Consider the following 15,030-nt stretch of genomic DNA (forward strand, 5'->3'; position numbering starts at 1 on the left):
CAGTCGTCCATTTTGGCTTGAAGTTCCTTCATCTGAGCAGCCAAACTAACCATCAAAGAGTCTTCAATCATGACTTCGGAAGAGATTTCTTTCAACTCGTCCTCAGCCTTATTGATCTCCAGACGCAAAGACTCTTTTTCAGATACGGCGCGAAGATATTGAGTACTTTTGGCCTTTAGTTCAGCATTCTTGGCCAGCAAGGAGAGGACCTCGGAATGGATAACTTTTAACATCACTTTAAAATCGGCAGAAAGATTGAGCGACGGAAGTGTCAGTGCTTGCTCCAACTTCGCATTCAAATGCTCAAGCTTATCCTTGTGTCTGGCAGCACTAGCCTTACCAACGTCCATATCCATGAAGGACACGTACTCAAATATCGACTACTTGAGGAACTTCAAATCTTCCTCTGAAGAAGTAGCAGGACGACCAGATGGAGTAGGGCGAAATGTCTTGACTTGCCCCCAGGAAGCGAACAAATCTTGGATGGAACACACAATCTTGTCAGCATCCTGCAAAGAAAATTGTCAATATTGAAGATTCTCACTACAACGAACAAGATGAAAATAAAAGTGAAGCAAAGATTACCTCATCAATAATCGTGGAAGATGGCATATCCTCGACCAAGTCTGCCACCTGTGACTCCACCATTTGTGAGGACTTCCCCTTGTCTGAGCGAGAAGATGTTACCACAACGGGCAGACTCATAGGAGCATCTGCAAAACTCAAAAGCAACAAATCAGAAACCAAATAGCACAAGCAAAGGTAAAGCATCAAAAAACAGAATTACCTTCTGCTTCGATATTTGGGGGGTTGACACCCTGGGAAGAGGGTAGCTTATCCATTGGTTGTGATGAGGATTCTGGGACTGAAGATGTCTCTTTAAGCGTAGTCCCTTCATCAGCTAGTTTGGATGAAGCAGTCTCAGCGGAGGATGATGGAGCAAGAGCTGCCGATACCAAAGCCTTTAAAGAAGATGCGGAACTTTTCTGAGAAGTCCAAATAAATCATCAGCTCACAGAAAAGTTTCAAGTATGAAAAAGTATGCTTGTGAGTACCTTCCTCCTGATGATAAGAGGGGTATCATCATCATCATCAACATCATCATCCAGAATGGGAGATACTGAGGCTAGCCGTTTGCGGCTTGGGGCACTTTTGACTGCAGTAGGCTTGGCAGGGGAAGAAGAAGATGGACAAGCGGACTATTTAGCTCGACGAGGAGGAGAAGGACTCCGGATGGACAAAGAAGTGACTAAAACAGGAGGAGGGGAAGAAATGCTCGGCTGGTCCAGTGAATGAAAGGCACGATTGGCATCAGTCGCAAATAATCTGCACTTCACTGACGGCTAGAGCTGTTCAAAAAGGGGATAGATGGCATGGCTAGAATTGAAAGGGGCTAATGAAAAATGGCTCGTCAAAAGAAGATTGCGAGCGTTTATAACCTCTGCCTCCGCCTTATTGATAATATGGAAGCGATCAATCAAGTTCCTTGAATAGCAAAGAGGAACAGGCCAGGTTTGGCCGAAACCAAGTTGGCGAGCAAAAAATTGGGGAACATATATTTCTACCCCTGCCTTGGCATTGGTCCCAGTCAAAATATCATGAAATAACTCCCTCCCGGTCAAAAACTGGTTCCAAATGAACAGAGAGGTGCTCGCGCTGTCTATAGTAGAGGGAGGATGCACATAGTCTGGAGTCAAAAAGGGAGGAAAAGGAAAGAATGAAGGGATTGAATCCAAAGAATAAAAGAATGAAAAAATGTTCCTTCTAAACATATTTACAGGAGCTAGGGGCTCAATGGCTAGCCCATAACAGCTAGCAGAAGGACGAGAAATTGATGGAGCACCAAGCAATGGAAAATAGGATTTCAATCACATTTGAGTGAACCAAAGAGGTCCACTGCTAGTGGGAGATGCACCATTCTTTAATTGAGTTTGAAGAGAAGCCATGCCTCTATAGAGGGCAGCCAAAAAGAAAGAATATAAATTCAGAGGCCTGCCACGCGCTAATTCGTGCGCTATGGGTAAATACCTCAGGGAGGGCTTTATGCTTGGCACATACAAAACATATTTACAAAGTCAAACCAAAAGAAAGGCCACTCGCTCAGTATGGGAAGGCTCAGCGCTCGAATGGTTATGAAAGGCTTGCAGGCTTGAATAAGACTCGGTGTAGTTTCTACCAAACTTTGGGGCACCACCAGAAACCAAGATACTAGGAAAAATGGTATCGCCCAAAGGTGGTAGATTCACTAGGGCCCCAACATCCCTTAAAGTAATAGACATGGGGCCAAGAGGGAAAACAAAGGTATTATATTTAGAAGACAAAAAATTTGGAGAAATCGAAAAAAGTGCTGAATCAAAAGTAGGGGGTTGAATAGAGATTTCTAACAAATCAGAAATCCTAGCATTATCAAAAAGTGCCTTAGTAGGACCATGTTCCACAAGGCGAGCATACCACCTACGGAAAACTACGTCAGATTTGGGTCAAGTGCGAATACCTCTTTCGCGAAGTGACCCCAGTGGCAGAGAGTTTAGAAATGGAGGGCATTGATACAAGGAAACAGCTGGCCCACTGCCGCCTATTCGACTGCCTCTGCATTGTTGAAGAAAGGACCTAGGTAGAACTCATTGAGTTCGACATTGGCGGGTGCGAAAATTTCGGAGTTATGTATGGACGACTCAGAAGTTTCGGAAAGTCATCAAAACTAAAGGAGTTGCCAGATTGAGATTGTGAAGTAGCCATTAGGGATGAAACGGAGTTTTTTTCAGAGTTATGTAGCAGGGAAGCAAAAAGATGAACAGTAAATCGTAGGAGAGAAACGCGAAAAAGTGAGGCCTGATTTAATGGTGCAGTGAAATGGCGTGTTTGAGGGTTATAAGGGTTTGCAAAACGTCGCACCTTTTCAAGCCATGGAAGAAAATAATGATTGAAATTCTTGGAAATTTCGAATGTTGCTGGAAACACAAAGTGAATACGGTAAAATTTAATAATTGGTATTAATTCTGCCATATTAGGGGGTAATTGTTGATACATAAAAATTTAGCCCAAATCGAACGGCCCAAAGAATGAAGCCCAATTGGAGGATCCCCAAATCAGATAGCCCAAAGAACGAAGCCCAATCAAACAATTCAAGATGAAGGCCCAAATAGGGAGGCCCAAGAACGCGGTAACACCATCGCCCAAGTTTGCAAGTCGCCCAGAATATGAGCGAATGGAGTGCCATGCAGTCGCCCAGAGCTGTTACTCTATTCTCGCCCAAACCTTCGAGTCGCCCAAGGTCTTAGGAAACACGAAGTGTTGTGGTTATCAAGAAGTGCAGTTATCAAAGCAGTTATTAAAGCAGCCCTATCACGTTCCACAGTTCAAGGAACTTAATTAAATACGGTTGAATGACAAAGAGTAATGGCAACAATTAGAAAAGGTAGTTCCATGACAAGTTGGCCATTACGAGGAAAGTGGGCAGTTATAGAACGATCCAGCAGTTTTTAGGCGGTTGATCACAAAGAGATCATCTAGGGAGTATAAAAGGAAGGAAAGACATAGAGCAAAAGGACCCTTTTAATTGTTAGCGACTAACCGCGCGAAACACTACCACTAGGTTCCCCAAGACAAATTAATCCTTCATGTAATTCTAGCCTCCACTTTGAGACCATTACCCCTCTCTTTGCATCCTGCAAAATGTCCCACAATGCCTAGACAACCCTTACTGACTCTATATGAAAAAGTAACGAACAAGTGCTATGCACCTTACCTTGACCACTTGCTGGCGATCCCTCCGTCATGGAGTTTCTCCAAGCTTTTAATAATTGCAGATGAACTTGCTATTATTGATCATCTAGTTTCTGATGATGATTTAACCCTATATATCCTCAATGGATTAGTTCCCGAGTTCAGAGAAATTGTAGCCCCAATTCATGCTCCTAAAACTTCTCTAGAGTTTGAAGAAACTCATGATCTTTTAGTAGGTCATTAAAGCTACCTTCGCCGGCTAGAGACTCAATTGACTTCAAACATGCTTGCAGCTGCTAATTACAGGTAATTGACAACCGAGGTACTCTAGAACAAACAAGCAAAACCATCGATCCTCTTCTAGCAAAGGCCGCGACAAACAACAACAAAAGTAGGCCTTCCAAATCGAGCTTTCGCAAATACAAGCCTAAATACCAATGGTGTCACCAAGTGGGCCATACGGAAAAAAGCCTCCCTAAAGATGAATTCGGATGAACTTACATCTAACTGTGCAACCCCTCGCAAGGAAAAAAATCAAAAGTGGATTGTTGGCTTTGCGGCATCCCACAACATGACAAACTGATCTCTCAATCTGTCTTCATTCTAACTATGATGGCACTGATAAGGTAGTAATTGGTGATTGATCAAGTTTGCCTATCTCTCATGTTGGTTCTTTATGATATGCACTGCCTAATTCTGTTTTTCATTTACATGATACCCTTTGTGTTCTCACAATTTAAAAAACAAAAAAAACAAAAATAAAAACAAAAAATCTTATTTCAGTCCATCATTTAACAAAGATGATAATGTTTTTCTCGAATTTTACCCTTCCCATTTTTTGTTTAAGGATTGAATCATAGGGACGATGCTACTCAAAGGTAAATATGAAGATAGTGTGTACCCATTTCCAGAGAACCTCGTTAGGGACTCCAAAAATGTTTTTGCCTATATTTATAAACGTACCACTACTGATGGATGGCATAAAGGCTTGGTCACCCATCCTCCAAAACTGTCCATCATTTAATTAATGCTTTTTATTTGCCCACAGATAAAATTGGGCATTCATCTCTTCATAATTCGTGTTCTCAAAATAAAGCTCATCGTCAATCATTTAATTCTCAGGGCCTCACTAGCACAACTCCTATGGAATTAATTTATACTGATGTTTGGGGTCGGTCCCATAAAATTGGTGTTGAAATATTACATTATTTTCATTGACGATTATTTAAAATACATATGGCTTTGTCGCATGTATCAAGTATTCAAAATATTTTTCCTCAATTTCAAAATCTTGTAGAAAATAAATGTAACACAAAATAAAGAGTATTTACTCAGACAATGAAGAAGAATACATTGGGCTAAAATCCTATTTGTCCATTCATTAGTCATTACACTCTGTCCCCCACACTCTACAACAATATGGTATGTTTGAAAGATGACATCACCATCTTGTTGATACTAATCTCGCCTTTCTTATAAATGCCCATATGTGACTTTCATATTAGCCATATGCATTCAAAGCTGTAGCTTATCTCAAAAATAAAATGTCTATTTCCAACTTGCAACATAAATCACCATTTAAGAAATTGGTTAAGCAATCACAAATTACATCAACCTTAAGCAATTTGGCTGTTTGTTTTACCTTTTGACTTGGTCGTACAGTAAACACAAACTTGAGCCAAAAGCCCAACCATGCACATTTGTGGGCTATTCACTTTCTCAAAATGCATACATGTGTGTTGAGCCCAAATTTCGTGGGACCTATTACTTTCAGCATGTGCTATTTCATGAAGAGACATTCTCTTTTGAGAACTTGAACCCTAAAACACCATAACACTCAACCGCATGATCTTAAACCAGCACTAATACCCTTGTCAAAATTAAATATTGCTCCTTTCCAAGCTCATAATTCTCCTATAGTGGGTACTGGATCTATACCAACGCCTACGATTAGGTTTTCCTCTGCCACAAACTTGCCTCAGGTAAGAATGTCTTCTCCTTCTCTTTTGATTCCACAACAAATTTCTTAATTAGAAAAGCCTGAATCTATCATACGTTCAAACCATGAATTGTGCACTCATCACATGACCACCCGATCCATGAATAATATTTAGAAGCCCAAAAAAAAAAAATCATTTTTAGTCACCAAGCACCCAATTGTCCTTGGAACCTGCAAGTGTCACCGAGGCACTCTCTGATTTATGATGGCGTGATGCTATGTCTTCTGAATTGACTGCCTACATGAAACATGATACACGACAAGTAGTTCCACCACCACAACACTGTAATATTATTGGTTGTAAATAGGTGTTTAGTAGGAGTGAACGCAGTTTGACTTGGGTGATTTATGTCATATTTTCAACTCAAACTATTTTGTGGGTTTGAAATTTTTCCAAATCAAATCAAACCATTTTATTTTTCAAATTAAACCAAACCAAACTATAATTTGCATTTGGTTTGATTTTAATTTACAATTTATGTATCAACATTAAAGTAGATGGTGGTAGTATTAGTTAAGGAACTTTAATATTTTCACATAATCAATACACTCAGTCCTTCATTCTTTTCAAAAATAAGTTCATTAATCACCTATGCACATGGTTTGATTTTAATTTACAATTTATGTATCAACATTAAAGTAGATGGTGGTAGTATTAGTTAAGGAACTTTAATATTTTCACATAATCAATACACTCAGTCCTTCATTCTTTTCAAAACCACAAATAAGTTCATTAATCACCTATGCACATAAACATCCATTTTTCTATTCAAATCGTAGCTCACAAGTGCATAATGAGTTTAAAAACAATAAATGAAAGAAAAAACAATGGAAAAAATGGCTTGAATGAGAATCTAAAACTTATCAAGAGGGAATAAAGAAAGATGCGATTAAGTAAAAATTTGCAGACTAATAGGCAAAAAGTGACAAACGATTTGCAATTAAAATTCGCATTTCATTCAACAATGGCATGCAAGTGTCAAGTGTTTGAGAAATGATATATTGGGGCTTCTGAAACTATAGACTTGATTTGCTATCGTAGTTTTGTTGAATTATAATTTGGATTGTTTAAAATATATGTTTTTTTTTTCATTTCATATTATTTGGGAATAACTTTAGTTTAGTGTAGACATCTGGTCAGGATGTATGTCATGGACTTATAAAACCATGGGATAATAATGATGAACCTAATTTACTTTATCTAATTATTTCAATGGGCTAACTGTAATTTGTATCGTTAAATTGATATTTTTCTGAAAGTGAAAATTGTAAAACTCATAAGTTAACAAAATTTAATTTTTAATTAAAAAAATTAAAAAAGGGTTCGGTTCAGTTTTGTACGATTTTAAAAATTAAAACCTGGACAATTTAGCTCAGTTTGAGAGAAAAATCGCGGGTCCACATTAACCTAAACAAACAATTTTGATTCGATTTGCAGTTTCACAATTTGTTTGCAGCCTTAGTGTTTAGGATTAAGAAGCATGTCAATGAGTCACTTAATCAATTTAAGGTGAGGCTTGTAGCAAGAACCAAAGGCTTGGTTTGGACTACAAAGAGACATTCAGCTTTGTAGTTGAACCAGTCACAACCAAACTGTTTGACTCTTGTTGTGGTGCAATGTTGGTCCTTAAGGCACCTAGATGTAAATAATGCCTTTCTTCATAGGCATCTCATAGAAAAAGTGTACATCAAACGACAACTGAGATTTAGGGATCATGATAAACCAAATCATGTTGATCTCAAACAAGTACCTCGTGCCTTGTACATAGCCCTTAAAACAAGCACTTATAGAGTTCTGATTTGTTAATGCTAAATCTGATTCCTCATTCTTTGTGTTTCATGATGGTTATATACTTGATTTCTGCTAGGTATATGTTGATGACTTGATTATCACTAGGATGACTTGATTATCACTAGGAACAACTCGACATTTGTAGCAAGTATCATCAATCAACTAGGAAAAAATATTCCCTCAATGATTTGGGACCATTGCACTTCTTTTTTGGTATCGAAGTTATTCCTACAAAAGATGGTTTGTTTCTAACTCCGCACAAATACATTCGAGATATCTTTGCTAAAACTAGTATGGATGGTGCCAGGGATGTGACAACATCGCTGTGAACTTCAGCTTCTCTAAAGCTAGTTGATGGTTCTTCATTAGTTGATTCAATGGAATATCAAGGAGTTATGGGACACTGCAATATCTATCAATGACATGACTTGATATTAGTTTTACAGTAAATAAAGTCTCACAATTTATGCACTGTCCAACTAAAACTCACTGGACAATAGCAAAAAGGCAGCTGCGATACTTGAAAAATACTATCTTTCATTGCATCAACTTAAAAAAACAGTGAATCCAGTCCTCATGATGTCGACTGTGCAGGTAACTTGGATGGCAGAAAATCCACATCAGCCTATGTCACCCTACTTGGCACAATACAAATTTAGTAGAGCTCAAAAAAATAACATGCCATAGCAAGATCTTCAATTGAGGTTGATTATAGAGCTTTAGCAATAGTGGTAGCCAACTCCATGTGGATCTTTTCTTTGTTTCAAGAACTGAAATTTTCATAATTCAAGCCTCCTCTATTTCTGTGACAACTTGGGAGCAACACGCCTTTGATTTAATCCCATCCAGCACTCTTAGATAAAACACATTCAAATTTACAATCCTTTTGTGCGAGACTTGGTTGAAAAGAACGTACTCCATGTAGAACATGTTCATACAAATGAACTTGCAGATTTATTCACCAGGCCCTCTCGTGGCTACGAACAACAAGATCAACCTCACTGATGGTAGCTCGTTCTTGCAAGGAAGATGTTGAAAATATAGGATCAATATCTACAACAATAATCAAAGCCTGACTTTGAGCTTAACTTAATTTTAGTCACAATTTTTATTCAGATAAAATCATTATAAATAAGCTGTAAATCTTTGGTTACATTGTTTGTATTGTTTAATTCATGTTCTCGGATTGTATATAGTATGTATAGAAATGAATATCTGTGGACTAAAATCTTCAAAACCTTAATAGTGTAAATCGACTTTAGATGGCAGAAGGCTGCATTGTTGTTACGGACATCCGGTCAGAAAGGAGTCTCCATTAGTAATCCATTCCACAAGACATCTCGAGCCTTTTCATTCAATATCATTTCACAAATGATCAGTTTAACACTGAAACACGTGAAGTATCTCTTGAGGGACTCACCCTTCTCCTGTCACATGTCATTGAGCCTAATGGCAGGGCTTTCCCTATCTTGCTTCATGCGAATGCTCCTAAGAAGGCTTGTTGTCATTGTGGCCAACTTCAGATCAAACATAGTCGTAACTGACTATACCACCGCTTAGTAGATCTATCCAAAGTAAGATGAAAGCCCAAAACTTAAATGGATGACTTGATTTCTCTAGTCGTATTTGTGTCATGTACTCTTATAAATAATACATATAATCTCATTTGCCAATGTGCTTATTCATTGCTGGTGAAATGAATTATCAAGGATTGGTTCCTCCTTGATCTCCTTAGAAAATGGTAAGTGTTCATCATCTTCATCTAGTTCCTGCGACCTAGTTGGTCGATCCTCGTATTCTTCATGCAGATGAGTATTATATGAGGTATTGAAAAGACTTTCAACCCTCCAGCCCTTCTCAATGATTATTCTTCTTATCCTAAGAGGTAACCTCCTCCAGAAATCTTTCTTTGGCGAGTCTATTCCTACGATGCCATTTAAGCAACCTTTTTGAAATACTGTCACAAGCTTTTGATGCATGTACTCTGGTATTAACACTCAAAATGCTATTAATATGATTAGTTTCGTTTCTTTAAATTTCTTGTGCACACTTTCCTTTTCGTTTTTCGGCTTTGCCCACAGAGAATGATTCTTCCCTGTCACCGATTTCAAACTTTCAATCACCTCTTAAGTGGTTTACCGGTAGACATTTTTTTCACAAATGGCGACATTGTGCAAGAAAGATGTCAGCCTACGCTTTTATCGGAGTTTTCCCCTCTCTGTATTTTAGGATTCAAATTAGTATCTGGTGGATAGTCACTATATTCTTTGACTTTTTTTTTTTTCTTTTTCAATTTGACTCATGATTTCAAACACCGTAGATTTCGAACTTATTTAAATGTAACAAGATTTCAAATCTCACGAACGACATTGATTTGTTGAATATACAAATATGATTAATAAATCCTATTCACCTAACTATGATTTTTATTTCCTAAACTCACTAGTTTTGATGCTTAAACTGGAATGAGAAGGAAAATAGTTATTTCTGAGAGAGAGATTTGAATTGTATGCGTATTTCTTTAAATGAATGAGGAATTATATAGATTTTTTTTCGAACTTTGGGGTAATTTAGTCTTTTGAGAGAACGACAAATGACGGCTCCTCGTTGATTATCTTATAATAGATTTGGTTAAGAATCACGCTTTATTCATTTGCATCTGCCTTTGATAGCATATAGTCAATGTGGATTATGAAAAATGGTTCGCGGGATTCAAGTAAGCCTTTAGTATCTTCTTTCCTCTCGCATGTTAATTTATGCTTCAACAATAACTAGTCCGGTTCGTGGACTTCGTTTCAAAGGTTAACATGTACAATTAGTTTGTACACCAGATATAAGGTCATCTTAGTCACTAATCATTTAACCAATGAATTGTTATTAAACATAATTGGCCATATCATCAAGCCACTCCAAAACCATGAAGCATCATTTAGTCCCAAGGCTGGCAAGCAAAATTAGTCTTAATTTTTCAACTACCATAGTTCTCATTGTTGGTTCTGTCTTAGTTTAAAATCCAATTGAAACAATTAAATACAAACATAATAAAACCAAAAGAAGCAGAAAGGTTATATATACACAAGTGTGATCTTACATTCTTCAAAGTCCAAGCAAACAAAGGTACAAAAGAAAGACACTCCCTCCAAAGAAGAACTTAAGAAGGAGGAATAAACAAAGTAACGTACTATGACAATATCTAGGGATGGCAATGAGCCCCGTCCCACCTCATCTCGTCCAAACCCTACCCCGTCGCGCGCCCTGCCCTGCCTTAGACGGGATGGGGACGGGGCAACTTTTTGCCCTGTTTAATTTTTTAATTTTTTTACATTTTCAAAGGTTCGAGTTATGTTATTATTCGAGAATAAAATACAAATTCAAAATAAATTTTTAACGGGTAAATTGTCTAGAAATAAAATTATTTTTAATATTTTTTTTCCCTTTACGGAGCGGGGCATCCATGCCCCACCCCACCAATCCATTTGGGAAGGGCGCTCCGTTGGAGCGAGGCGGGACGGATTTTTTTGCCATCACTAGCAATATCAAAGATAGAAGGGACCAGTCGAAGGCACATCTTATGCTCTATGTAAGATGATGTCCCTAAAGTGAGGTGTGTCAAGCGCCGTACAGGTAGATCCAATTTGTTCTCCTACAACTGGGAAAAGAAGTTCTAGATTTCAAGGTATTAGCAGGCATCAATGGACTGGGCGATACGAAGCACAGTTGTGGGATAAAATGTCTTCGAATGTAACTCGAAAAAGAAAGGAAAACAAGGTAATTTATTACTGTTTCTGGAAATTTTTTAATCATGTTTTCTTTCTAGTATATTGGTGCCTGATATAGAAAATCTTCTATTTTTGTTCAATAGACACTACAACAAAATTAGGCTTTTGCAACACATAAAACGCAACATTTGTTAATTAAGTGTTGCCAAAGGCGTTTATTGTAAGGTTCAAATATGTGAATGTTGCCATTAGTTGATATAATTACGATTTGGCAACATTTTTTAAACAAGTGTTGCTAATGTTGGTTTTTGCAACGTTTATTCAAAGTTGCGAAAAACTATCTATTTCGCAACGTTTTTAAAGTGTTGCCAAAACGTTGCGAAAATATCACTTTTCGCAACGTTTTTAAAAAACATTGCGAAATATCACCTTTCGCAACGTTTTTAAAACGTTACGAAAGGATTCCCAAGTAAGCCCCATAGAAAAGTCCCAAGTCCAATAGAGAGGCCCAAATAATTTACCTTCATCCTCTAAAATCCCTAATCGTATAATCTCCCACACAATCCCTAATTTCATCCTCAAATTCCTCCGTCATTCCGCGCATTTCATCCCTAATTTCTTCATCAATTTCATCCCGATTTTGCCAGTCTCTTCCAACTTTCGACGCCAGCAAAAGATTTTGAGACGACATCGACACCGATTGTATGGTTCTCCTGCGTCCGGTTGCCCGATTTCACTAAGGTCAGTTCATTCTGTTTTCCCAGTATATAAGTTTAGATATTGGATGTTGATTCTTCTTAATGTGGGTAACTAATACAAGGGTTTCCTATAATTTGATTATGAGTCAATTTCACATGCTGTTTTTCGACTGAACTGTTCGACGGGATTGTTTCTTGTGATAGGTGTTTTAATTTGAATGCTAGTAGTTTTAATCAAATGGATTTAGCCATGTTAGTTTTGATTCTATGGATGACAAAGATAAAGGCATTCGTTTATTATTATTTAATTTTTCATAAGGATCCCCCATTATTAGTATTTGATTTTATAAACTGATATAGTTTAGCAGTAAACTTTGGTTCTTCTTTTATATCCATTTGTATTGGAGCTTGCTGTTGAATATTTGATGGAGCTTTTACATGTGAAACTGTTTAAACATGAATGACCAGCAAGAACAGAAAATAATTAGATAAGGATTATTCAATCTAGGTCTTGCTTTCAGGTTCAATACTGCACGTTGTAGAATTCAAGCAAACAGAAATATTTCTTACACTGCAAGCATTGAAAGTGAATGCTGGACTCAAGAAAGGTCTACAAGAATGCTTTCCTTAAATGGAGATAGGGAATAATGATTTCCCGAGGTTGCTTTTTTCTATGAATAGGAATGAAGTTAGAAGATGATAGATATATAACATAGGGAATCACTAATACGCATTATGTTTGGAGAAGAGAAGGAAAAAGAACCTAGAAATTCAAGAACTGATTTAGAATATATAAAACCATAAATGGAATCTAGACAATTAGCTGTTTGAAATATCGTTTCTTTAATTGTAATACAATGATGACAAACTAAGCCTTATATTCAATAATTTAAGGTTGACTACACTACTTCCTTTTTATTGTCACTTCCCATTTAGGTCTATGATCTATCTCTTTAGAAAGGTCCAAGAATCTAGTCTCAGCAACCATCCTTACAAATGATAATTTCTATTGACCTTCCTTTTTTAACATGTGCTATAAACTGCGAGTTAACCAATGACTAACCTTCCACATCATTCTATTCTGGACTTCACTTGAGTTAGAATCAGGTTCACCATCTTGAAGAACCTCGTGAGCACAAATATCATCTTTTCCACTATACAACTCACATTGTTCACTGGTTTCATTGGACAACACAGTTCGGTCTACCAGATGACAGCACTGAAACAAGCCAGTCTATTACTCACAAGAGGATACTTACTAAAAGTATAACATTTTATTGCACCTGTAAAAATAAAGAGAGAAGAGAAAAACTGCACAAGTTTCGAAGAAGTGGAAAAAACTGTCTTCAGACCTTCCAATTCTTGGATACACAAATTGTCTAAGGTAGTATTAAACTTAAAGGGACCATATTACTGTTGCATAAATCTACATGATAAATGTCCTCTTGTAAAACATAGATGATTGGATGGAAGCTATGGACAAAATCCTTCCACCCGTTCACCCCCCACCCCTATTCAGCCTCAGCCAATTGGCTAAGCTACATAACTCACTGTGCATTCTTGCTTTGATGAAAATGTTTGAACTCCCAATATATCGTTTTATCACATAAATCCCTGTCGCATTCTCCATTTTGACCAATATGCTCTAATATTTAAAAAAGGGGCAACATGATCTATTCTTTTGATTATTGCGTCTTTCTTACCTACTATGACTAAAAGGGATTCCATTTATTTTCTTTTAGTATATTTGACCTTAGATTTCGAAGTATTCCTACTAAATTCCAACTTGTGATTTATTCCCCTCCCGTCTAATTAGTTGAAACTTTATTACTAATGTATAGCATACAGCTAAGGACTTTATTTTAGTAGGAATATGGAGGATATAATGGACAAAGAGTGGTTGCACTTATCAAGGTGATAATCTAAAACTAATTTTGCAAATCTAAATATGAAACAAATAATATATTAATTTATAATTTGCCAAAAATGTAACTTGCAGATTTTCAGAACAATACAGAGCTGGAGCACGTAATTTTGTTGAACGAGCTCGTGAAAATAGTAATTCAGAGATGATAGTATGCCCTTGTGTTAAGTGTAGGAATCTAATGCATCACCATTATGATATAGTCTACGAACATTTGGTTATTCAGGGTATGGATCCTGCATATAGCGTCTGGATATTTCATGGAGAACAACCAAATACATCAAATTTAGTCGATGTGCAAATGCTCGAGTCACGTAGGATGTTCGAGGACTTCTATGCACAACGCGATGAAGATCCTGAAAACCCTCCTGATGGAAGAAAGAAAGAGCTCGAAAGTTTAGTTCATGATGCTAAAACTCCTTTATATCTTGGCTGTAAGGCGTTTACGAAGATGTCAGCTTCTGTTGCTATGTTTAAGCATAAAGCTTCACATGGTTTATCAGACAGTGGTTTCGATGAACTCATAACTCTTGTTCGAGACATGCTGCCAGAAAATAATACACTTCCGAGCTCATTTTATGAGATGAAAAAACTTGTTAATACATTCGATCTTGGCTATGAGAAGATACATGCATGCTATAATGATTGTTGTCTATATAGAAAGGAGCTTGAACATGCCGAGGTCTGTCCAAAATGTGGTTCCTCAAGATGGAAAGTTAACAAACGGACTAAGAAAATTGAAAAAAAAAAGTTCCTGCAAAAGTCTTACGTTATTTTCCGATAATACCAAGACTTAAGAGAATGTTTGGAATAGATGAGATGGCAACACAACTAAGATGGCACGCAAGTAATAAAAGTTCAGACGGCAAAATTAGGCATCCGGTTGATTCATTGAGTTGGGAAACAATTAATAGAAGGTGGCCACATTTTGCATCAGATCCTCGAAATATTAGATTAGGTCTTGCCACTGATGGATTTAATCCTTTCAAAGATCTAAGCTCTAAATACAGTTGTTGGCCAGTAATTCTAACTATATATAACTTGCCTCCCTCATTATGCATGTTAAAGGAAAGTCTAATGTTGAGTTTATTGATCCCGGGACCTAAGCAGCCTGGTAATGACATAGATGTTTTTCTGGCACCACTTGTAGATGACTTGATATTGTTATGGAA

The sequence above is a fragment of the Olea europaea genome, chromosome 7 (assembly GCF_002742605.1).
Source record: "Olea europaea var. sylvestris chromosome 7, O_europaea_v1, whole genome shotgun sequence".
Taxonomy (NCBI): Eukaryota; Viridiplantae; Streptophyta; class Magnoliopsida; order Lamiales; family Oleaceae; genus Olea; species Olea europaea.